Here is a 26,604-nt window from a genome sequence, read left to right as displayed (position 1 = left end):
GACTCTAGAAACCCTGAGAGTATAGCTCCTGAACACCCTACTGTCTCAGTAAAGAAGTCACTCTTTTTTGGGGGGTGGGGGAGGGTTATAAAAACAGAAATTTACCGTCTCACAGTTCTGGAGGCTAGAAGTCCAAATCAGGGTATCGATCATATTGATTCCCTCTGAGGGTTCTGAGAAAGAAACTTCCATGCTTCCCTCTAGCTTCTAGTAGCTCCAGGCGTTCCTTGACTTGGCAGTTGCAGCATCACATGGAGTCCTTCCTTTGTCGCTCTGTAATGAAGTCACTCTTGAGGTTCACCCTTCAGCCAAAGATGTCACTCTTGAGGTACACCCTTCAGCCAAAGATTAGACAGGCCCATAAAACAAAAGGAGACTAAATGGGAATACCAGCCCAGGGTCAAGAACTGGAAGGCAGGAAGGGACAGGAAAGCAGGTGATTGGGAACTCAAGGTCAGGAGGTGAGAGTATTGATATGTTCTGGGATCGGTAACCAATGTCACAAAACAATACGTGTGCTAACTGTTTAATAAGAAGCTAGTTTGTTTGGTAAACTTTCACCTAAAGTACAATAATAAAAATAAATAAATAAAAGGACAAGAAATACACTTGAAAAAAAAAGTCACATTTAAATTAAAAAAAAATATAAAGAGTCATATTATTGCTGTTTACCTCTAACCTTATCTGCTCATCTTCTTTGCTGTTCTTAATTTTCCCTTACAATAGATCTCTGACCTAATAAAAAGCATGCTCTCGTATATACAATTTTAGTTAATTTGGAAGGGCCTTTAATGCTTTAAATAAAAAAAAAATTTTTTTTTTTTCTAATGCTTTGGAACTAATTTTCATTTCTTCCAAGTGGTCTCTAATAAATACAATCAAAATTATTTCTTTTCACTCTGATAATCCTTAATATCACAGTCACTGACAATGAAAATGGGGGCACTGGCTTTACTTTCATGTACATGAACTACTTTTGTCTTTGACTATTTACCTGAATCTCCTCTTTGACCCCACAGGCTTTTCCATCAGTGGTATATTTAGCATATTTTACACCTGAAGCAGGTCATTTTTTAACATCCCACTTCTCTGTATGACAAAATTATTTTCGGTAATAACCATGACATGCAATGAATAATAATGGTCAGAAAATAAATGCTGATAGGAAAATTTTTTTTTTTTACTTTTTTTTTTAATTAACTTTTATTGAGCTTCAAGTGAACGTCTACAAATCAAGTCAGTCTGTCACATATAAGTTTACATACACCTTAGTCTGTTCTCCCAATGCTCTCCCCCTAATGAGTCAGCCCTTCCAGTCTCTCCTTCCGTGACAATTTTGCCGCTTCCAACTCTCTCTATCCTCCCATCCCCCCTCCAGACAGGAGACGCCAACACAGTCTCAAGTGTCCACCTGATATCATTAGCTCACTCTTCATCAGCATCTCTCTCCTACCCACTGTCCAGTCCCTTTCATGTCTGATGACTTGTCTTCGGGAAAGGTTCCTGTCCTGTGCCAACAGAAGATTTGGGAACCATGACCGCTGGGATTCCTCTAGTCTCAGTCAGACTATTAAGTATGGCCTTTTTGTGAGAATTTGGGGTCTGCAACCCACTGATCTCCTGCTCCCTCAGGGGTTCTCTGTTGTGCTCCCTGCCAGGGCAGTCACCGGTTCTAGCCGGGCACCATCTAGTTCTTCTGGTCTCAGGATGATGTAAGTCTCTAGTTCATGTGGCCCTTTCTGTTTCTTGTACTCTTAGTTATCATGTGACCTTGGTGTTCTTCATTCTCCTTTGATCCAGGTGGGTTGAGACCAATTGAGGCATCTTAGATGGCCGCTTGTTAGCATTTAAGACCCCAGACGCCACATTTCAAAGTGGGATGCAGAATGTTTTCATAATAGAATTATTTTGCCAATTGACTTAGAAGTCCCCTTAAGCCATAGTCCCCAAACCCCCGCCCTTGCTCCGCTGACCTTTAAAGCATTCATTTTATCCCGGAAACTTCTTTGCTTTTGGTCCAGTCCAGTTGAGCTGACCTTCCATGTATTGAGTATTGTCCTTCCCTTCACCTAAAGCAGTTCTTATCTACTAATTAATCAGTAAAAAACCCTCTCCCACCCTCCCTCCCTCCCCCACTCGTAACCACAGAAGTATGTGTTCTTCTCAGTTTATACTATTTCTCAAGATCTTATAATAGTGGTCTTATACAATATTTGTCCTTTTGCCTCTGACTAATTTCGCTCAGCATAATGTCTTCCAGGTTCCTCCATGTTATGAAATGTTTCAGAGATTCATCGCTGTTCTTTATCGATGCGTAGTATTACATTGTGTGAATATACCACAATTTATTTAGCCATTCATCCATTGATGAACACCTTGGTTGCTTCCAGCTTTTTGCTATTGTAAACACAGCTGCAATAAACATGGGTGTGCATATGTCTGTTTGTGTGAAGGCTCTTATTTCTCTAGGGTATATTCTGAGGAGTGGGATTTCTGGGTTGTATGGTAGTTCTATTTCTAACTGTTTAAGATAACGCCAGATAGATTTCCAAAGTGGTTGTACCATTTTACATCCCCACCAGTAGTGTATAAGAGTTGCAATCTCTCTGCAGCCTCTCCAACATTTATTATTTTGTTTTTTGGATGAATGCCAGCCTTGTTGGAGTGAGATGGAATCTCATTGTGGTTTTAATTTGCATTTCTCTAATGGCTAATGGTCGAGAGCATTTTCTCATGTATCTGTTAGCTGCCTGAATATCTTCTTTAATGAAGTGTGTGTTCATATCTTTTGCCCACTTCTTGATTGGGTTGTTTGTCTTTTTGTGGTTGAGTTTTGACAGAATCATATAGATTTTAGAGATCAGGCGCCGGTCAGAGATGTCATAGCTGAAAATTCTTTCCCAATCTGTAGGTGGTCTTTTTACTCTTTTGGTGAAGTCTTTAGATGAGAATAGGTGTTTGATTTTTAGGAGCTCCCAGTTATCTGGTTTCTCTTCGTCATTTTTGGTAACGTTTTGTATTCTGTTTATGCCTTGTATTAGGGCTCCTAAGGTTGTCCCTATTTTTTCTTCCATGTTCTTTATCGTTTCAGTCTTTATGTTTAAGTCTTTGATCCACTTGGAGTTAGTTTTTGTGCTTGGTGTGAAGTATGGGTCCTGTTTCATTTTTTTGCAAATGGATATCCAATTATGCCAGCACCAGTTGTTAAAAAGACTACCTTTTCCCCAATTAACTGACTCTGAGCCTTTGTCAAATATCAGCTGCTTGTATGTGGATGGATTTATATCTGGGTTCTCAATTCTGTTCCACTGGTCTATGTGCCTGTTGTTGTACCAATACCAGGCTGTTTTGACTATTGTGACTGTATAATAGGTTCTGAAATCAGCTAGAGTGAGGCCTCCCACTTTCTCCTTCTTTTTCAGTAATGCTTTGCTTATCCGAGGCTTCTTTCCCTTCCATATGAAGTTGGTGATTTGTTTCTCTATCACATTAAAAAATGACACTGGAATTTGGATCGGAAGTGCGTGGTATGTATAGATGGCTTTTGGTAGAATAGACATTTTTACTATGTTAAGTCTTCCTATCCATGAGCAAGGTATGTTTTTCCACTTAAGTATGTCCTTTTTAATTTCTCGTAGCAGAGCTTTGTAGTTTTCTTTGTATAGGTCTTTTACATCCTTGGTAAGATTTATTCTTAAGTATTTTATCTTCTTGGGGGCTACTGTGAATGGTATTGATTTGGTTATTTCCTCTTCGATGTTCTTTTTGTTGAGGTAGAGGAATCCAAGTGATTTTTGTATGTTTATCTTATAACCTGAGACTCTGCCAAACTCTTCTATTAGTTTCAGTAGTTTTCTGGGGGATTCGTTGGGGTTTTCTGTGTATAAGATCATGTCATCTGCAAATAGAGATAATTTTACTTCCTCTTTGCCAGTCCGGATGCCCTTTATTTCTTTGTCTAGCCTAATTGCTCTGGCTAGGAGTTCTAGCACAATGTTGAATAAGAGCGGTGATAAAGGGCATCCTTGTCTGGTTCCCGTTCTCAAGGGAAATGCTTTCAGGTTCTCTCCATTTAGAGTGATGTTGGCTCTTGGCTTTGCATAAAAAAAAAAAAAAAAAAACTTGGCTTTGCATAGATGCCCTTTATTATGTTGAGGAATTTTCCTTTGATTCCTATTTTGCTGAGAGTTTTTATCATAAATGGGTGTTGGACTTTGTCAAATGCCTTTTCTGCATCAATTGATAAGATCATGTGGTTTTTGTCTTTTGTTTTATTTATGTGGTGGATTACATTAATGGTTTTTCTAATATTAAGCCAGCCTTGCATACCTGGTATAAATCCCACTTGGTCGGGGTGAATTATTTTTTTGATATGTTGTTGAACTCTATTGGCTGGAATTTTGTTGAGGATTTTTGCATCTATGTTCATGAGGGATATAGGTCTGTAATTTTCTCTTTTTTAATGTCTTTACCTGGTTTTGGTATCAGGGAGATGGTGGCTTCATAGAATGAGTTGGGTAGTATTCCGTCATTTTCTATGCTTTGAAATACCTTCAGTAGTATTGGTGTTAACTCTCCTCTGAAAGTTTGGTAGAACTCTGCAGTGAAGTCGTCGGGGCCAGGGCTTTTTTTGTTGGGAGTTTTTTGATTGCCGTTTCAATCTCGTTTTTTGTTATGGGTCTATTTAGTTGTTCTACTTCTGATTGTGTTAGTTTAGGTAGGTAGTGTTTTTGCAGGAATTCATCCATTTCTTCTAGGTTTGCAAATTTGTTAGAGTACAATTTTTCGTAATAATCTGATATGATTCTTTTAATTTCAGTTGGGTCTGTTGTGATGTGACCCTTCTCATTTCTTATTCGGGTTATTTGTTTCCTTTCCTGTATTTCTTTAGTCAGTCTAGCCAATGGTTTATCAATTTTGTTAATTTTTTCAAAGAACCAGCTTTTGGCTTTGTTAATTCTTTCAATTGTTTTTCTGTTCTCTAATTCATTTAGTTCAGCTCTAATCTTTATTATTTGTTTTCTTCTGGTGCCTGATGGATTCATTTGTTGCTCAGTTTCTATTTGTTCAAGTTGTAGGGACATTTCTCTGATTTTGGCTCTTTCTTCTTTTTGTATGTGTGCATTTATTGATATAAATTGACCTCTGAGCACTGCTTTTGTTGTGTCCCAGAGGTTTTGATAGGAAGTATTTTCATTCTCGTTGCATTCTATGAATTTCCTTAATCCCTCCTTTATGTCTTCTATAACCCAGTCTTTTTTCAGGACGGTATTGTTCATTTTCCAAGTATTTGATTTCTTTTCCCTAGTTTCTCTGTTATTGATTTCTACTTTTATTGCCTTGCGGTCTGAGAAGATGCTTTGTAATATTTCGATGTTTTGGATTCTGCAAAAGTTTGTTTTATGACCTAATATGTGGTCTATTCTAGAGAATGTTCCATGTGCGCTAGAAAAAAAAGTATACTTTGCAGCAGTTGGGTGGAGAGTTCTGTATAAGTCAATGAGGTCAAGTTGGTTGATTGTTGTAATTAGGTCTTCCTTGTCTCTATTGAGCTTCTTACTGGGTGTCCTGTCCTTCTCCGAAAGTGGTGTGTTGAAGTCTCCTACTATAATTGTGGAGGTGTCTATCTCACTTTTCAATTCTGTTAAAATTTGATTTATGTATCTTGCAGCCCTGTCATTGGGTGCATAAATATTTAATGTGGTTATGCCTTCCTGATCAATTGTCCCTTTTATCATTATATAGTGTCCTTCTTTATCCTTTGTGGTGGATTTAAGTCTAAAGTCTATTTTGTCAGAAATTAATATTGCTACTCCTCTTCTTTTTTGCTTATTGTTTGCTTGATATATTTTTTTCCATCCTTAGAGTTTTAGTGTGTTTGTGTCTCTAAGTCTAAGGTGTGTCTCTTGTAGGCAGCATATAGATGGATCGTGTTTCTTTATCCAGTCCGAGACTCTCTGTCTCTTTATTGGTGCATTTAGTCCATTTACATTCAGCGTAATTATAGATAAATAAGTGTTTAGTGTTGTCATTTTGATGCCTTTTTATGTGTGTTGTTGACAATTTCATTTTTCCACTTGCTTTTTTGTGCTGAGACGTTTTACTTAGTAAATTGTGAGATCCTCATTTTCTTAGTGTTTGCCTTTATGTTTGTTGAGTCATTACATTTTTCTTGGCTTTTATCTTGAGTTATGTAGTTGTTATACCTCTTTGTGGTTACCTTAATATTTACCCCTATTTTTCTAAGCAAAAACCTAACTTGTATTGTCCTGTATCGCCTTGTATCACTCTCCATATGGCAGTTCTATGCCACCTATATTTAGTCCCTCTTTTTGATTATTGTGATCTTTCACGTATTCACTTCAATGATTCCCTGTTATGAGCATTTTTTTTTAATTAATCTTAATTTGTTTTTGTGATTTCCCTATTAGAGTTGATATCGGGATGTTCTGTTTTGTGACCTTGTGTTGTGCTGGTATCTGATATTTTTGGTTTTCTGACCAAACAATTTCCTTTAGTATTTCTTGTAGCTTTGGTTTGGTTTTTGCAAATTCTCTAAGCTTGTGTTTATCTGTAAATATCTTAATTTCACCTTCATATTTCAGAGAGAGTTTTGCTGGATATATGATCCTTGGCTGGCAGTTTTTCTCCTTCAGTGCTCTGTATATGTCATCCCATTGCCTTCTTGCCTGCATGGTTTCTGCTGAGGAGTCTGAACTTATTCTTATTGATTCTCCCTTGAAGGAGACCTTTCTTTTATCCCTGGCTGCTTTTAAAATTTTCTCTTTATCTTTGGTTTTGGCAAGTTTGATGATAATATGTCTTGGTGTTTTTCTTTTTGGATCAGTCTTAAATGGGGTTCGATGAGTATCTTGGATAGATATCCTTTCATCTTTCATGATGTCAGGGAAGTTTTGTGTCAGGAGTTCTTCAACTATTTTCTCTGTGTTTTCTGTCCTCCCTCCCTGTTCTGGGACTCCAATCACACGCAAGTTATCTTTCTTGGTAGAGGCCCACATGATTCTTAGGGTTTCTTCATTTTTTTTAATTCTTTTATCTGATTTTTTTCAGCTATGTTGGTGTTAATTCCCTGGTCCTCCAGGTTTCCCACTCTGCATTCTAATTGCTCGAGTCTGCTCCTCTGACTTCCTATTGCATTGTCTACTTCTGTAATTTTATTGTTAATGTTTTGGATTTCTGAATGCTGTCTCTCTATGGAGTCTTGCAACTTATTAATTTTTCCACTATGTTCTTGAATAATCTTTTTGAGTTCTTCAACTGTTTTATCACTGTGTTCCTTGGCTTTTTCTGCAGTTTGCCTTATTTCATTTCTGAGGTCATCCCTGATGTCTTGAAGCATTCTGTAAATTAGTTTTTTATATTCTGTATCTGATAATTCCAGGATAGTATCTTCATTTGGGAAAGATTTTAATTCTTTTGTTTGGGGGGTTGTAGAAGCTGTCATGGTCTGCTTCTTTATGTGGTTTGATATCGACTGTTGTCTCTGAGCCATCACTAAGATATAGTAGTGGTTTATTTTATAATTTCTCACTGAGTCTTATCTTGTTTTGTTTTCTTTCAATATACGTGGATGGGCTACTAGATTGTGCTGTCTTGTTTGTTGTAGCCCTTAACTTACTTATGACCTATTACCAGCTTGTTTGGGCTGTTGCCAGATATATATGCCTGAGTCTATTCACTATTCTTGAGTAGAATCTTATTTTGGGCCATCAAGTGTGTGCTTCACCCTAACACCTATCCACCTCGAGAAGTAGTGGTGATAGTTGTGTGCACCAGATTCTATTAGATGCTGGGGTTCACCATCTGGGGGGGCAGGATACTGACAGGCTTCTCCCAAGTGTCAGTGAGGTAGGCGTGTCTCTATTCCTGTAGCACCTTGGTGGGAGGGCACTGCAGCTGTACCTTAGGCCCCCAATGCAAGTACTTCTACCGATTGGTAGGTGTCACCCTCCTTAGACCCCTAAGGCAAGAGGCTAGGTGGTCTGGGGGGAGCTTCAGCCCTCAGTTCCCTGTTGTGGGTCAGTTAGGGCTCTGTTGAATAAGCAGAGATATCAGACCTGGGAAACTTGTTTTTCCAGAAAATCCGCTGACTGGGACGCTGGCTCCAGTCTCCGAAAACAGTCGCTGCTTCCCCGTATTTGTTCGTTCTCTGTCTCTAAGTCTGTGTTTGTTGTTCAGGGTTCATAGATTGTTATGTATGTGATCGATTCACTTGTTTTATCCGAGTCTTTGTTGCAAGAGGGATCCGAGGTAGCGTCTACCTAGTCCACCATCTTGGCCCCACCTCCTAAAGAATACTTTTTTAAATTTTAATTTCAAAATGTTTCTTTCACACAAAGCATCAGATATACAAAGAGTTTGGAAACATCTGAAATATAAAGATGTTTGGTGGAAATTCATAAAAATCCATTTTACCATAAATTTTAGAATTTGCAATTCTGTCCAAGTGTCTGTTTCTTTAGGATTAATTATAGCAGATTTTTCAAATATTTCTGCAGCATTAAAAATATATATATAAATAAAAACTAAGTGCTCATATAGAATTACAGAATTGCATTAAGTTGTGTTCTTTTCTATTATCTTTACAATCACTATGCTGTCATTGTTTATTTTAAATCTACAATTTAATATAAAAATATGTAGCACCATAAGAGTTGAAGAAATACTTTACTCCATAAGTGAGTTCAAACAATTCCAATTTTAGTGAATTTAGTCTCAAAACAAATGCATATAGTTGTTTACTCGTGTCTAACTGAAAAACTGTCAGTTCCCCAATTTAATTTCTATGTGCAATATATTTACTAAGGGATATATGGTAAAATATGCTAAGTTGAAAATTTTGTATGTATTTGTAAATATTATATACACACACATAATGTAACAATAACTGCAGCAATTGCTTAGAGGAATATTTCATCACTGATGTAGTTTTAAAGATGCCAGCACATGTTCACAATGAAAGGAAGGCCAATTGAAATTGGTTTTATAGTTGTTTCTGTATTTCACACCATTTATAAACTCCTTATTCCTCTCACTGAAGCAGACCACTACCTTTGCCCACCATTAGTATGCCACTGATTAACATCACTCCATTTCCACATTTTGATAACTGCTGAAACCCTGGTGGTGTAGAGGTTAAGAGCTATGAATGATAACCAAAAGGTCGGGAGTTTGAATCCACCAGGCGCTACTTGGAAACCCTACTATGGAACAGTTCTACCCTGTCCTATAGGGTTGCTATGAGTTAGAATTGACTCAATGGCAGTGATTTTGGTTTTTTTGGTTTGGCTGCTGTCCTTAGGTGGAAGAACACAAAGAAGAATTAAAAAAAAAATTAATATTTCCTTAATAGATTTATCTTAATTCCCACAAATACACAACAAAGTTATTTTAGATACTTATAAAAACCATTGCCGTTGAGTCAATTACAACTCAAAGCAACCCTACAGGACAGAGTAGAACTGCCCCATAGGATTTCCAAGGAACAGTTGGTGAAATCAAACTTCTGACCTTCTGGATAGCAGCCAATTTCTTAACCACTTTGCCACCAGAGCTCCAGATACTGATAAAGGACAATTTATTCCCTCACAATTCTAAAACAGTGTTTCTAAAAATGGGCTTCAGATCACTTGAATAAGAATTAGCTATAGTCTGGGAGCCCTACTGTAGACATTTTGAATCAGAATCTCTATGGGTGGTGTCTTAGTTATCTAGTGCTGCTATAACAGAAATACTAGAAGCGGGTGGCTTTAACAAACAAAAATTTGTTTTCTCACAGTTTAGGAGTGAATTCAGGGTGCCAGCTCCGAAGGCTTTCTCTCTCTGTCAATTTGGAGAAAGATCCTAGTCTCTTTGAGTTTCTGCTCCTGAGTGATCTTCATGTGGTTTGGCATCTCTCTTCCCCCATCTCTTGCTTGTTTGTTTAATCTCTTATATCTTAAAAGAAATAGACTCCAGATACACCATAAACCTGCCTCATTAACCTAACAAAAACAACCCATTCAGAAATGGGATTATAACCACAGGCAGAGGTTAGGATTTATAACACATATTTTGAAAGAACATGATTCAATCTGTAACAGGTGGGTTATGAATTTCTAACTTAAATACGAAGGAAGAGACAGAGAGGAGGAGGAAAATAACTATGGGTGTTCTTGTAACATCACCTTTCCTTTCTTGTTGAATCTTTCCATTCAGAGACTTAGGTCATAATCGTTCCTTCCTGACATGTTTTCTTCACTTAGCTTTGGTCATTCACCTTCTTCCATTTTTTTTTTTCTTTTCCCTCTGTTAAATGCCCTCTCCTCCAGCCTCCTTTTCTTGTACCTCCTCTTCTACTAGTCTTTTAGTGGTGGAATGGCTGAAGGCTCTGTGTCAGGACATCCTTTCTTCTCCACATTTTATTTCAAGGCTATCACATAGAAGCCTAGTATTTATTGCCATGACTTTCTCTGTACTGATCTCCATACTCATTTAACCAATTTTATACTTACATGTGTTTTAGTATCTAAAAACTAGTATATCACAAACAGTACTATTAATTATTCTACTCAAGAATGTTTTTCCTCCAGTTTTCCTACTTACATCAGTGGTAACATCATCCACTATTCTTATGGCACAGAAATTAGGCATTATCCTTTATTTCTCATTTTCCTTATCTTTGATATTCAATCTATAAAGTTCTGTTGAAACTACCTAAAATTATTATCAATAATTTTTACTCTGTTTCCTTTATTGTTCTGATTTAAGGCATCTCTTGCTTGGACTTCTGCAATAGCTTCTCCTTACCTCCTCCAACAATTCATTCTATGCACAGAATCCAGAGTGGTCTCTAAAAATACAAACCAGATATATGATACATTTGCCTAAAACCTCCCACTTGCTTCATATAACTGTATAAGCAAACTCCTTAGCATGCGCTATGGGACCTGCCTGATCTAGTCCCGTCCATCTTCCATACTCAGTTTGTACAACCCTCTCCCTCTCTCACTGAGCTCTAGCTGCATTTATCCTTCTGTATCTCAAACCACCAAGTTCATTCCATTTTTAGATATTTTATTCATGTTCTTCCTTGTGCCTAATATGTATTTCTCTCAGGTCTTTGCAGAGATGGCTTTCATCACCACATAGAATTCAGCTCAGAAATCACCTCTTCAAAGAGGCCTCCACTGAGGACCCTATCTGAAGTAGTTCCACCCTAGCTCCAGGTATTCTCTATCATGTTGCCCTGTGTTATTATCTGGCCTCTATGTAAATTTTTCTCATTTTTCATCTTGTTTACTTCTATCCTGTCACCCACCTTCTCACACATTCTCAAAACACACATTCTTGCAGCTGCATGAATGGCATGATTTTTTAATACATGTTTGATCTAGCCTTCCATCTATTAGAATAGTTATGAAGCTTTTTCCTGTCCCTTGTGCTTTCCTCCTCCAGGGAAAGAGGAATGAGTTAATGGATAGGTAAATTTGAAACAGGAATTGATCAGGTGTGTTCCAGCTCCTTCCCATTTTCCTTTGGGATCTGTGTCTATGGTCTGGTCTATTTCTAGTAATTCATAATCATTTTAACCCACGGATAAAATTTTTCAGTACTCCCTGCACTTGCTTAATTCATAAGAACAACATTAGCAATTGGCTATTTAAGCTCTATTTTATATTTTTTTGAAGTACGTTGCCCTGGTGGTGTAGTGGTTAAGGACTATGCCTGTTAAGCAAAAGGTCAGCAATTTGAATCCACCAGGTTCTCCTTGGGAACTCTCTGGGGAAGTTCTACTCTGTTCTAGAGGGTTACTATGAGTTGTAATCAACTCAATGGCAGAAGATTTTTTTCTTTTTGTTAGTACATTGTGTCGAGAAATATAAATAGATAATAAGTGAAATGAAAAACAGAGTAATTGTTATGTTCAAGCTGTTTATATTTAGCCAGTAGGATTTAAAAAGCAAGGCTTACGAGCCACTTATACCAGGACAGTTTGTTGTTGGATATTTAGATTAAGTAGATTTTCCCCCCCACTTTTTTTTTTTTTTTTTTTTAAATGAGGTGGGTTGATTTTTAACAGGTAAAGACTGCGAAAAATAGCTTTAGGACTTAGATTTTTATCAAGCTGAAGCTCTTGACCTTGGCAGATTTGGATAACTAATGCCAACTTTATCCACACAGGTGATAGGCAATTTTATATAGAAGAGCTTTTATAAATGGCAGAGTCACAGGCACTGATCTTATAAAATATTTTTGTGCCTTGTTGACCTTAGTAGGCCCCTAGACATGTGCAGATTAGCATAACTTGATCTTGAAATATGGAGGAAAAGAATGGCCTATTGTTTCAGGAGACTAAAGTGAGGCTCAAGCCTTGTAGTCTTTGCTCTGCAGAACAATTCTGCAGCTCTAGTGTATTTTTCAAGAAGGTCCACAGGTAAAGACCATAGGCTATAATGTGAACTTAGTTCCATAATTTCTATAGAGTATTGAAAAAGTTCAATCTTTAAATTAATAGGGCTTCCATGCATGTAATACTAAATAAACTATCCAAATTCCCTTCCTTTGTACATTTTGAACTACTTTAAGTGCAAAGGAGGCAAATCTTGCATTCATGTGGCTTTCCCTCAGATCCTTAATTATCTCTCCCTTTTTTTTTTATTATAGGTTTAGGGCCATGGTGGCACAGTGGTTAAGAGCTCAACTGCTGACCAAAAGGTTGGCCATTTGAATCTACCAGCTGCTCCTTGGAAACCCTACAGGACAGCTCTACCCTGTTCTGTAAGGTTGCTATGAGTCAGAATCAACTCACAGGCAATGAGTTTAGTTTTTCGATTTACTATGTGGTCTTACACCTCTTACCTCTTAAGCCTGGGGCCCAAAAGTCCCAGAACATCACTGTCATGGCATTCCAATGGTCAAAGCTAGTCAATAGCAGCCTAGATTCAATGGCAGGAGGTATGGACTCCACCTCTACATGGGCAAAGTGGCATGGACATACATGAATAAGAGGAATTACTGGCAGCCATATTTATAGGCCATCTACTACAGTCCACTCTATGGCCACAACAATTCATACCCTTTCTGCATGAAAAACACTCTCCCCCAAAATCTTATCCCATTATATCACCAACTTATTGTCCAGGATCTCAATATCTGCATCAAGGTTGAATGCAACTCAGGTTTTTCAAGTATGACTTGTCCAGAACTCAACACCTCTAAACTAAAAAGACAAGTTTACCTCCATACATGCAACATCCTTCAGTATGGATTACACCTCAACATAAAGAAAACAAAACCTGGACCAATAAGCAACATTCTGATTAATGGAGAAAATATTGATGTTGCCAAGGCTTTCATTTTACTTGGATCCATAATCAACGCTCATGGAAGCAGCAGCCAAGAAATAAAATGACCTATTGCTTTCTGCAAATCTACTGCAAAAGGCCAGTTTAAAGTGTTGAGAAGCAAACATGTGACTTTGAGGACTAAGGTGCACCCGACCCAACCCATAGTATTTCCAATTGCCTCACATATCTTTTATGTGAAAGCTGGACAATGAGTAAGGTAGAATGAAGAAGAATTGATGCATTTGAATTATGGTGTTTGTGAAATATACTGAATATACCACGGACTGCCAGAAGAACAAACAAATCTGTCTTGGAAGAAGTACAGCCAGGATGCTACTTAGAAATGAGGATGGGGAGACTTTATCTCACATACTTTGGTCATATTATCAACAGGGACCAATCTCTGGAGAAGGACAACATGCTTAATAAAGTAGAGGGTCAGTAGAAAGGAAGGCCTTCAATGAGATGAACTGACAGAGTGGCTGCAATAATAGGCTCAAGCACAGCAATGATTGTGAGGATGGTGCAGGATCAGGAACTGTTTTGTTCTGTTGTACATAGGGCCACTATGAATCAGAACCTACTCAATAGCACCCAACAACAACAACAACAACAAACAAACATCCATTGGTGAGAAAGGAGTACAATGAATACAGTATACACTCCTTGTTATGAATTGACAGATCTCCCAAATTATATGTTGAAGTTTTAAACCATCGTGCCTGTAAATATGACCTCCTTTGGAAATAGAGTCTTTGTAGATGTTAACCTCAGGTTAACGTAAGGTCATACTGGAGTAGTAACCACCACCCACTGCTAATGAGTTGAATCGAACTCATAGTGACTTTATTGGACAGAGTGGAACTGCCCCATAGGGTTTCCAAGGCTGTAATCTTCATAGAAGCTGACTGCCCCATCGTTCTCCCATGTAACTACTGGAAGTTTCCAGTTGCCAAGCTTTTGGTAGCAGCTGGGCCCTTTAACCACTGCACCACCAGTGCTCTTGTGGTGGTATAGGATGGAAACTCATCTTATATGACTGATATTCTTATAAAAGAGAAGGTACACAGAAACAGGGAGACAGAAGAAGAAGGTCATGTGACCACAAGCCCAGGAATACCTGGAGCTACCAGTACCTAGGAGAGAGGCAGGGGACAGTTTCCGTCTCAGGACCCTCAGTAGGAATTGACATAGCCAGCACCCTAATTTGTACTTTTAGCCAAGAAGTGTGAGTCAATAAATTTCTGTTCATATAAGCCCTCAATTTGTGGTATTGTTTTTTTTTTAGGAAACTAAGACTCTGACATCCAAAAAGGGAAGAAATGGGAGGCACAAAACAAGTTTGCAATCTAGCTGGGCACATATTTTCAAAGTCCCCTACTTTCCTGACAGGGTCTTGAGTAGGGACCAGTTGTGTTCCCTGAATAGGTTTTTTTAAGGTTCTGGGCAACAAGCCCTGGTGGTGCACTGGTTAAATGGTTGGCTGCTGACCAAAATGTCAGTGGTTCAAATCCACTAGCACCTCTGTAGAAGAAAGATGTGACAGTCTGCTTCCCTAGAGATTTATGGACTTGGAAACTCTATGGGCAGTTCTACTCTGTCCTGTAGGGTCACTGTGAGTTGAAATTAACTTGATGACAAAAGGGTAATGTTCTCAGCAACACTCTCTGAATCCTTGATTCTTTTATTCTGAGTTGTTCCTTTTTTTCATTAAGAAATGGTTCATGTATGCAGTTTAACCTTTTTCAGTCAGCTTCCTGTGTATAGACATTGGTGGCCAGAGACCTGTATTTATTCGATCTCTATCCCTTTTAATTCAAAACTTGCACAACTTCCTTAAATTCTTTTAGGTAGTTTTATGTAACAAATTATAATCCACTCCTTTAGACAAAAGTCACATACTAATCTCCCCGAGATAAACCTCTTAACTTTGAGCTGCAAGTCAAGTCAAATGCTTTGGGAAAGTGTCCTTGTGATTCTTAAAAACATTTTTGTTTAGCTGAGAGGGTCTGGAAGTCCCTGCCTTAAATCTTTTAAAGGTTTTAACAAGGTGTCTTACAGGCACAACCTTGAAATAATCTTTAACCTGAGAGTGCTTTTTTACAACACCCTGGATTTATACTTTTTCCTGAATCCATTTCTTATGTTGTGAATCACTTGCCACATGGAGAGGCTGAGAATAAAAAAAAAGGTTTTATTTACCAATTCATCAATCTCTGGGTTGAAAATATTTCATCTAAATACAACATGAAAACTGAATATTTTCAGATTAGAGTTCTTTGTTCTTTTGTCACACCTGATTGTGGTCCCTGGGTACCTCAGATTGTTTGCACTGGACTGCTAACCTAAAGATTGGTGATTTGAATCCATCTGGTGGTGCCACAGAAGAAAAATCTAGCAATCTTCTTCCATAAAGACTACAGCCAAGGAAATCATATGAAGCAACTCTACTCTGTAACACATGGGGTCGCCATGATTCAGAATTGACTTGATGGCAATGGATTTTTTTTTTTTTTGGTTTTATCATTTGTAGTGAATTGACACCTGCGATTTCCTGCTTGGAAATCTTATACAGATCCACAATTTAATTAGACCATTTTTCTGTCTTCTAAGTGACCACAAACAATGTCCTTGTTAATTATTTTACAGATTACCCTTCCAGTCTCTTGTTGCACATTACTTATTGTCCTTCCATTGTCTACCTACAGGCACTTTCAAAATACTGTGGCCCTTGTTTTAGAGTTTTGTTATAGCAGCACTCCACTTCCAATAATAGAGGTATCAACCTCTATCAATTATTAAACCCTAATCAAAAAATATCTGCCACAGAAATTTAGTTTAATCCTTCCAATATTTTAAGTAAATGTTACCACACTGCTTAAATTGAATGAAGAAAGGACACTTTCCCAAAGCATATGACTTACAGCTCAAAGTACAGAGAGGTATATCTCAAGTAGATTAGTATGTGACTGTTGTCTAAAGGAGTGGATTATAATTTGTTACATAAAAATACCTGGAAGAATTTAAGTTGTGCTAGTTTGAGTATGGTGTAGTGGTTAAGTGCTACGGCTGCTAACCAAAGGGTCGACAGCTCGAATCTGCCAGGGGCTCCTTGGAAACTCTATGGGGCAGTTCTACTCTGTCCTGTAGGGTCGCTATGAGACGGAATCAACTCGACAGCACTGGGGTTTTTTGGGTTAGTTTGAATACGAGGAAATCCAAGACCTCTAGTAATAAGATAACTTACATCTTATTCTCTATATACTCATTTTATTCATCCTTTTTTAACATTAATTTAGGACATGCCATTTTTTAGCTTTCTAAAATTCCAACATGAAGCCCTTTTTTTTTTTTTTAATTCAGTACGTGTAACGCACACAATTTTCCACTGCTATTCATAAGATTTTCATGGGCTAATTCTTTTCAGAAGCAGACCTCTGGGTCCTTCTTTCTAGTCTGGCTTAGTCTGGAATCTCAGCTGAAACCTGTCTGCCATGGATGACCCTGCTGGTTTTTGAATACAGGTGGCAAAGCTTCCAGCATCACAGTAATACATAAGCCTGTTATAGAACGTACAACAAACTGACTGACTCACGAGAGAAGACTAGTCAATATGACTAATATTCAAATTTAGGCACCAACCACTAAGGCCAAAAATGAAGAAATTGAAGATTTTTACCAACTCCTACAGTGTGAAATTGATCATACATGCAGCCAGGATGCTTTGATAATTACTGATGATTAGAATGCAAAAGTTGAAAACAAAGAAGGATCAGGATTTGGAAAATGTGGCCTTGGTTACAGAAAGGATGCCAGAGATTGGATGATAGAATTTTGCAAGATCAATGACTTCTTCACTGCAAATACCTTTTTTCACCAACATGAATGTTGACTGTACATGGGGACCTTGCTAGATGGAATATACAGGAATCAAACTGACTACATATGTGGAAAGAGATGATAGAAAAGCTCAATATCATCAATCAGAACAAGACCAGGGGCCAACTGCAGAACAGACCATCAATTGCTCATATGCAAGTTCAAGTTGAAACTGAAGAAAACTAGAACAAGTCCATGAGAACCAAAGGACAACCTTAAGTATATCCCACCTGAATTTAGAGACCATGTCAAGAATAGATTTGACTTGTTGAACACTAATGATTGAAGACCAGATGAGTTGTGGAATAACATCAAGGACACCATATGTGAAGAAAGCAAGAGGTAATTAAAAAGAGAAGATAGAAAGAAAAGACCATAGTCAGAGAACTATGAAACTTGCTCTTGAATGTTGAGTACCTAAGGCAAAAGGACAAAACGATAAAGTCAAAGAGCTGAACAGGAGATTTCAAAGGGTGGCTTGAGAAGACAAAGTGAAGTATTATAATGACAAGTGCAAAGAGCTGGAGGGGGAAAACCCAAACAGAAGAACATGCTCAGCAGTTCCCAGTATGAAAGAACTGAAGAAAAATTCAAGTTTAGAGTTGCAATACTGAAGAATTCTCTGGGAAAAATATTAAACGATGCAGGAAGCATCAAAAGAAGATGGAAGGAATACACAGAGTCAGTATACCAAAAAAAATGGTTCTACATTCAACCATTTTAGGAGCACTGGAAGTGCTCATTCATCTATGCCAAGAAATTTGGAAGACAGCTACCAGGCCAATCGACTGGAAGAGATCCATATTTATGCTTATTCCCAAGAAAGATGATCCAACTGAATATGGAAATTATCGAATAATACCATTATATCATAAAAATGCAAGCAAAATTTTACTGAAGACCACTCAAAAGTGGCTGCAACAATATATCGACAGGGAACTTCCAGAATTTCAAGCTGGATTCAGAAGAGGACTTGGAGCCAGGGATATCTTTACTGGTGTCCCCGATGCATCTTGGCTGAAAGCAGAGAATACCAGAAAGATGTTTACCTGTGCTTTATTGACTATGCAAAGGCATTCAACTGAGTAGATCATAACAAATTATGAATAACGTTGCTAAGAATGGGAATTCCAGGACACTTAAATTGTGCTCACGACTAACCTGTACACAGGCCAAGAGGAAGTCATTGAAACAGAACAAGGAGATACTGCATGGTTTAACGTCAGGAAAGGTGTGCATCAGAGTTGTATCCTTTCACCATACCTATTTGATCTACGTGCTGAGCAAATAATCTGAGAAGCTAGACCATATGAAGAAGAATGGAGCATGAGCTCTGGAGGAAGACTCATTAACAACCTGTCATATGCAGATAACACAATTTTGCTTGCTAAAAGTGAGGAGGACTTGAAGCACTTACGGATGAAGATAGAAGACCACAGCTTTCAGTATAGATTACACCTCAACATAAAGAAAACAAAAATCCTCACAACTGGACCAATAATCAGCATCATGATAAATGGAGAAAAAAACTGAAGTTTTTGAGTGTCTTAGTTATCTAGTACTGCTATAACAGAAATACCACAATTGGATGGTTTTAACAAGGAGAAATTTATTTCTTCACAGCAAAGTAGTAGGCTGAAAGTCCAAATTCAGGGTGTCAGCTCCAGGAGAAGGCTTTCTCTCTCTGTTGGCCTTCTCGTCAATCTTTCCCCAGACTAGGAGCTTCTCCCCGCCGGAATCCTGGGGTCCAAAGATATGCTTTGCTCCTGGCACTTCTTTCTTGGTGTTATGAGGTCCCCTTGTATCTCTACTCTCTTCTTTCTTTTATATCTCAATGGATTGCGTCAAGACACAATCCAATCTTGTAGACTGAGTCCTGCCTCACTAACACAACTGCCCCCCATCCTCCCTCATTAACCTCACAGAGGCAGTATTTACAACATATAGGAAAATCACACAATACTGAGAATCACAGCCCAGCCAAATTGATACACACATTTTTGGGGGGACGTAATTCAATTTATGACATCAAGGATTTCATTTTACTTGAATTCATAATCAGTGTCCATGGAAGCAACAACCAAGAATTCAAAAGACGCATTGCGTTGGGCAAATGGGCTACGAAAGGTCTCTTTAAAGTGTTGAAATGCAAAGATGTCACCTTGTAGACGATAGTGTGCCTTACTCAAGCCATGGTGTTTTCAATCACCTCATATGTATGTGAAAGCTGGACAATGAATAAGGAAGACCAAAGAAGAATTGATGCCTTTGAATTGTGGTACTGGCAAAGAATATTGACTATACCAAGGACTGCCAAAAGAATGAACAAATCTGTCTTGGAAGAAGTGCAACCAGCATGCTCCTTAGAAGCAAGGATGGTGAGACTTCACCTCACATACTTTGGATGTGTTTTCAGGAGAGATTGGTCCCACGTGAGGGACGTTATGCTAGGTAAAGTAGAGGGTCAGTGAAAAAGAGGAAGACCCTCAATGAGATGTATTGACGTGTATGTAATTAGGCTATGAAGGTTACCTTCAAATACAGAAGAAAAATAAATAAATAAACATAAGAACAAAAGGGAAGACTGTATTGGAGTAGAACAATTCTACCAGAAAGCCTAGACAGAGTATACAACAATGGGCTCAAGCACAGCAAAGATCATGAGGATGGTGCAGGACCAAGCAGCATTTCCTTCTGTTGTACATAGGGTCACTATGATTTGGAGTCGACTGGATGGCATCTAACAACAATCCTACACAATAACAGTGCCTAGAATAGAGTAGGCAATTCTGAGTGCACACTGAAATGTGAAGGCTCCTTGGGGACATCCTCAAGAAAAAGAATCTGAAACCTAGAAAAGATATCCCCACCCTTGATATATGCCCAACTTTATCCCATGAGTTCCTCTGGGCCTAAAGGATGTGCATTTAAAATCAAATAGTTCACTGTATAATTTATATTGTTTATGATACATGAACCTTGGTGTATTCATATGGATCTATACTTATAATTCATTCTAGTGTGTCTTCACTGAAACCTTATAATTAAGGATTATAACTGTAACCTAAAATCAGGGCAAGATATGAAGTCTAGCAGAAATCCTATTGCTTCTTTTTGAGCAACATCAGCTGCTAATTATTGCTTCAAAATGTAACAATTGAAAATCAGCAGCTTGAAAGTGAAAAAAATTATTTTCTGTCAGAATAGCAATAGGATTTCACTCTTGATTTAGCTTTCTATGTTCAAGAAAATTCTAGTCCTTCTTTTTCTGTAGATTACCTCTAATAACAAAGACATACATATACATAGAAATATATTCAAATAAATCATAACTAATTTAAAAAAGAAAGTATGGATTTTGTATATGATTGATGATATGAAAAAGAACAATAAATCTGTACACATGGACTAGTCAACATGAAGTATATTGAGTACATTTCGCTCTGATACTAAACTGATAGACTTAATAGGAAAGATAGGATATGTGGGTTTGGTTGACAAATACTATTTTGAATGAAAATCAGGAACCTAATTAGAGTTTCATATGATTACTAAGACATGTATATGTATATAATCATATTTATTTTTTTCTCTGAATGTTTACCATGGAATATCAATATACTTTTTGGGAAACAAATTCTATTTTTCCTTTTTATGTGTATGCCCTTTGTTTTGTTTTTTTTTTTTCCTGTGACTAAATCCATGGGTAGCCAGATTCTAAGATGGCCACAAGTTTCCCAATCCCTAGTGTAAAATATCCTGTAATTCTCTCCTCTTGTATGTGGATGGGACCTGTGGATATGATCCATACCCAGCCCTTGATTAGGTTACATTACATGCTAAAGGTGAAAGAATTTCACAGATCCAACTGAGGTCTCTAATCAGTTTAACTTTGAGTTAATGAAAAGGGTTAATATCCTGGGGGGTGGGCCTGACCTACCAGGTGAAACTTTTATAAGAGAGCTTAAGCCTTCCCTGAGATTGGAGAGCTTTGCCTCCTGACCTTGAAGAAGCAAACAACAAACCATGAGTTCCACAGCTGCAAGGAAATAAATTGTGCCAACAACCGTGTGAGTTTTTGAGAGGACCGAGAGCTCTAGAAACAAATATAACGTGGCTGGCACCTTGATTACGGCTTTAGAAGATCCTGCTTGGAGGACTCAACTAAACTGTTCAAGATTTCAGAGGCAAGGGAATCATAAGAAAGTAAATGCATATTGTTTTAAACCACAAAGTTTTTGGTAATTTGTTAGATAGCAATAGATGTATAATACTACCAGAAAGAGGAAAACTAAAAGGAAACTAGGCTTCTATGTTTGAAATTTGAATGTGCATACAAGTCACCTGGAGATCATGTTAGAAGATTCTGATTGAGCAGAGCTGTAGTAGGGTCCCAAAGTCTGCATTTCTAATAAGCTCCCAGGTGATGTTGATGCTGGTGTACGAATCACAATTTAAATAGCAAGGATCTAGACCATACAACAAATTCAAACCACATAATTAAAACTCTCTTCAACTCATGTCAGTGTGATTTCTCTGGCAGAAAAGGAGTATACATAGCTAAACGTAATGAGGCCATGAGGCCTATATTCAAATACAGAAGAAAAATAAATAAGCAAACATAAGAACAAAAGGGAGGACTGTATGGGAGCAGAATAATTCTACCAGAAAACCTAGACAGAGTATACAAAACCTATTGCCACTGAATCGATTCTGACTCATAATGACCCTATGGGACAGAGTAGAACTGTCCCATAGGGTTTCCAAGGAGCAGCTGGTGAATTTGAATAGCCAAACTTTTGGTTAGCAGCCATAGCTCTTAACCACTGAGCCACCAGGTCCCCAGGACAGAGTATAGCTCTTAAAATTGAGTTATAAGTCTTAATTATAAATTTCTGACTAATCTAACAATCTTTTTATCAGGAGAGAAAAATATTTTCCTGGCTCTGAGTTTTTAATCTGTAAGTTTCATAGAACTAATTTGTTCTATGGTATAAATTAGAGTTCTGATTACTTTCATTGATTAAATCGATTAAGTTAATCACCAAATTCCCATAGGCATATATTTTTAAAGATCTAATTTAGCTTAGGAAGTCTCTGAAGCATATATTTATGTACATCATGGAAGCACTAGCATTCTATGCCTCAGTCTTCTCCAGCTCAACACAGCTACACTGAGTTAACTCTACATGTGAAGAATGATAAGGACCCAGGTTATCAAACCAAGCTGGACACAGCCAACAGGTAGATTGCCTTGGATAAGCTCCACATTGCCTTCCCAAGACATTTAAGAAACATCCTACAGACTTAAAAGAAAAGATCTGATTTCTCTTAAGGCTTGGTCTTCACCTGTGTTTACATCTTCATTTTTTTTCCCCCTATTCTCACTCCAAGGTGCCCTGGTTAAAGTGCTCAGCTGCTAACCCAAAAGTTGGCAGTTTGAACCCACCAGCTGCTCCATGGGAGAAACATGTGGTAGTCTGCTTCCATGCAGATTAAAAAACAGCCTTGAAAATCCTATGGGACAGTTCTACTCAATCGACTTGACAACAGTAGGTTTGGTTTTCGGTTTTATTCTCGCTCCATCAGTTATTTCAACTCTTCTTTGCATATTAAATCCCACCCTTAAAAAAAAAAAAAATTCCTTTACTAGAATGTATGAACAAGCTCTCCCATTGTAAAAGAAATAAAAATTCTTCATTCGATCCTCCATTTCCCCTCTATTTCTCACACATTTTTCTCCTTCTCTTCACTGCCAATACCCTGGGTAGGAATGAAGGTGAAGATGACAAATTCTGTTGTCACTACCTTATCTTGCTAGCTTCTATTTTTTTTTTTTTTTTGCCCTCTAGTAAGAATTTTTATTTCCTCTTCTCATGCTTTATATTTTTTCAAATGTACATATCATGTCCTCCGTAGCTTTCTATCTTAGCATTTTCTCATTTTCATAACAGCCTTTACCATCAGATTTAAAAATTTTTTAGAATGTAAACACTTATCTCAATATCACCCCCACCCAGGATCTAGCCCAGTGCCTCCTACAAAGTCAACACCCAGCAAATACTTAAAAAAAATCTTATAGAATTATATTTTTATGTATGTATAATATATCTCTGTATTATATATCTCTATATAGACACATCTAAAGTAAGAGTTGCTGAATTTTTACAAACTGTATGCATGTTTGTAATCAGTATCAAGACTGAGAACAGAACATTGCCAGATCCCAAAAGCTCCATTATTTTTTTAAGTACTTGGCTGCTAACCAAAAGGTTGGAGATTCGAACCCAGCAGCTGTCCTTCAGGAGAAAGAAGTAGTGGCCTGCTTCTGTAACGATTAACAGCCTTGGAAATCCTATGACGCAATCCTATTCTGTTCTATAGGGTCACTACGGGTCGGAATTGACTTCATAGCAGTATTTCTTTTTTGGAAACCCACCTCTCCAATGGTAATCACTATCCTGACTTTTAATGACTTAGATTAGATTTAATTTTATGTATACGTTATAAAAATGGAAATAATATATGGTTGGTTCTCTTTTTTATCTGGTGTTTTTCAGTCAACATTTGTGAGATTCAGTTATATTGTTGCTTATAGTTAAAAACTGCCCATGTGTTAATACACCACAAAATATTTCCTAGTTTAGAGTAATTAAGATAAGCGTTACTATAAACATTTTATTATACGACTTTTGGTGGATGTATCTACTCATCTCTGTTGGATGTACATCTAGAAAAGGAATTGTCAGGTCAAAGTTTGAGTATCCATTAAGCCACTAAACTTTTGTAGATAGAGCCAGATATTTTCCAAAGTGGTTGTAGTTTACATATTACAACATGTATTCTTGACTTAGTATAGTCTAATACATGTTACTTTTACCATTTCCCCAGTACCACTACAAGTTTAAAGACTTTAGATTCCATTTATCCCTTTCTCACATTTTACATTATTGTAGAATGCATAGTAGTTCTGCATGTATTTACATTTTAAAATTCATATATTAGGTTTTATTTTTATGCTGCATATAAAATTACCACACACTTAAAAAAAAAAAAAAGCAACACATATTTATTGTCTCAGTTTCTAAGAGTCAGGAATCTGAATACAGCTTAGCTGAGTCCTCTGTTCAAAGTCTCACAAGGCTTTAATAAAGGTGTTGGCCAGCTGTGTCATCATCTAGAGACTTGACTGGGGAGGAATCCACTTCCAATCTTACTTATTAACTTGTAGGACTAAGGGCACAGACTTCTTACTGACTGTTGACTGGAGGCCACCCTTGGCTCCTAAAGGCTGCTCCAAGATCCTAGAGTCTACCTGCAGTTCTCAGATGTTGGCTGCATTTCCTTGCCACACACTTCTCAATATGGCTTTTTAATTCATCAAGCCAGTGAGGGGACTCCCTAAGGCAAGTATGTTAGCAAGACGGAGTCCTATATGACGTAGACAGATCCTGCCCACACTCAAGAGGAGGGTATAATACAAGGACATAAATGCTAGAGTGTCTTTGGGGGTCACCTGACTGCCTTACACGTACCATAAGATATTAAAAGATACTGTTTTTATACTTTCAAAAATTTACCCTTTCTGGGGTTCTCCACTCCTTCCTGTATTCTCATATTTCTTACTTGTATTATTTTCCCTCTTTCAAAAGAACTATTTCCAGGTTTTTTTTGTTTTGTTTTGTTTTAATTATTGTTTGTTTATAGTTCAGGTATGCTTACCAAGAAAAAAAAAAAAATTGCTTCAGTCTTTGAATAAAGTTTTTAAGGTTATTTTTGCTATGGTAGAGGGTTCCTAGTATGGACATTATTTTCTTTCAACAATTTAAAGATGTCATCCTACCACAAGCAGGCTTCCGTTGTTTTGCCTGAGAAGTCATCAGTCAATCTTCACATTATTCCTTTGAAAGTAATACTTCTTGTTTTCTCACTATTTTTAACCAGTACTGAATATCTTTCATGTTCTGCTATGCATTTCTATTATTTTTACTTTCTCAGTTTGAGTCTTTCAGATTCAATAATGCTGTGTTCTGCTCTGCTCAGTCTATTAAAACCATTCATTGAGTTCCTATTTTTTTAGACCTTTATAAGGTCCAGTTGATTCTATTTTAATTTTATGTTGAAATGCTCTATTATTTTTATGAATATTACCTTTTTTCCTCTATTATTTTAAGCATATGAATAAATGTTATTTTAAAGCACTTGTCTTCTAAATCCAATATCTGGATCAAATGTGGGTCTCGTTCTACTGTGTGACTTTTGTCTTGATTTTGGTCACATCCTCTTGCCTCTTTTTCTCATGTACAGTAATTTTGGAATATATGTATATATATATATATATATATAGTACAGTGGTTAAGAGCTCGGCTGCTAACCAGAATGCCAGTAGTTTGAATCCACCAGCTGCTCCTTGAAAACCCTATGAAGCAGTTCTACTCTGTCCTATACCGTCACTATGAATTGGACTGCTAACCAAAATGTCAGCATATTCTAATCCACCAGCTGCTCCTTGGAAAGCCTAGGGCAGTTCTACTCTGTCATATAGGGTCTCTATGAGTTGGAATCGACTCAACGGGAACAGATTTTTTTTGGTATATATAAACATCAGCTCCAGATGATGGTATCTTCAACTGGAGGGAGTTTTCCCTTTCCTCTTCCAGCCATATATGTTGAAAGACTGATTACTTCAACTCTATCAGAAATCAACCTGAGTTGAGATTGAATTTCAGTCTTAGCAAGACTGAGCCTACCTCTGGTACTATTCTCTTCTTAGTGGTACTATTTCAGGTTTATGATTGATAGCATAATGAATCTCTACCTCCAAAGAAATGAAAGACCATGAGATATACAAAACTGTCCCTCAAAGTTTCTAACCCATCACTCCAGTCTGACACCTCAGCTATAACAACCACATATAATTTCAAACCTACAATTAATTTGAGGCATTCTTATAGAATGTCTGCTCTTTGCTTCCTAAGAAGAGTGGGACTTTTTATTTTTTTAGGTGCATTAAGTTCTAGTCTTAAACTTAACTTCCCAGCCACCTACAGAACACAGAAACAGAAAATATCCCAGGAATACCTGACATCATCAGTTTCTCTCAAATTATTCTCTCATCTCTGGAATACAGTTTATCTAATATTTGTTTGCAGACTACTCTGAAGGCTTAAAAATATTATTTTTTATAATTCTTATAGATTATCCAATTTTTTCTAGCTGTTGTATTGATCTGCTGTGAATTAATATATCCTACTTACATCAAAAGATGAAAAAGTACTTTACATTTTACAGATAAATTTTCTGATATTATATCCCTTATGAACAGATCAGCAAGGGATAAGAAAGTTGCCTTATATTTTCTCTATCCTTCATTACT

Source organism: Elephas maximus, chromosome 5, assembly GCF_024166365.1.
Source record: "Elephas maximus indicus isolate mEleMax1 chromosome 5, mEleMax1 primary haplotype, whole genome shotgun sequence".
Classification (NCBI taxonomy): Eukaryota; Metazoa; Chordata; class Mammalia; order Proboscidea; family Elephantidae; genus Elephas; species Elephas maximus.
Note: the sequence above shows the minus strand (reverse complement) of the source record.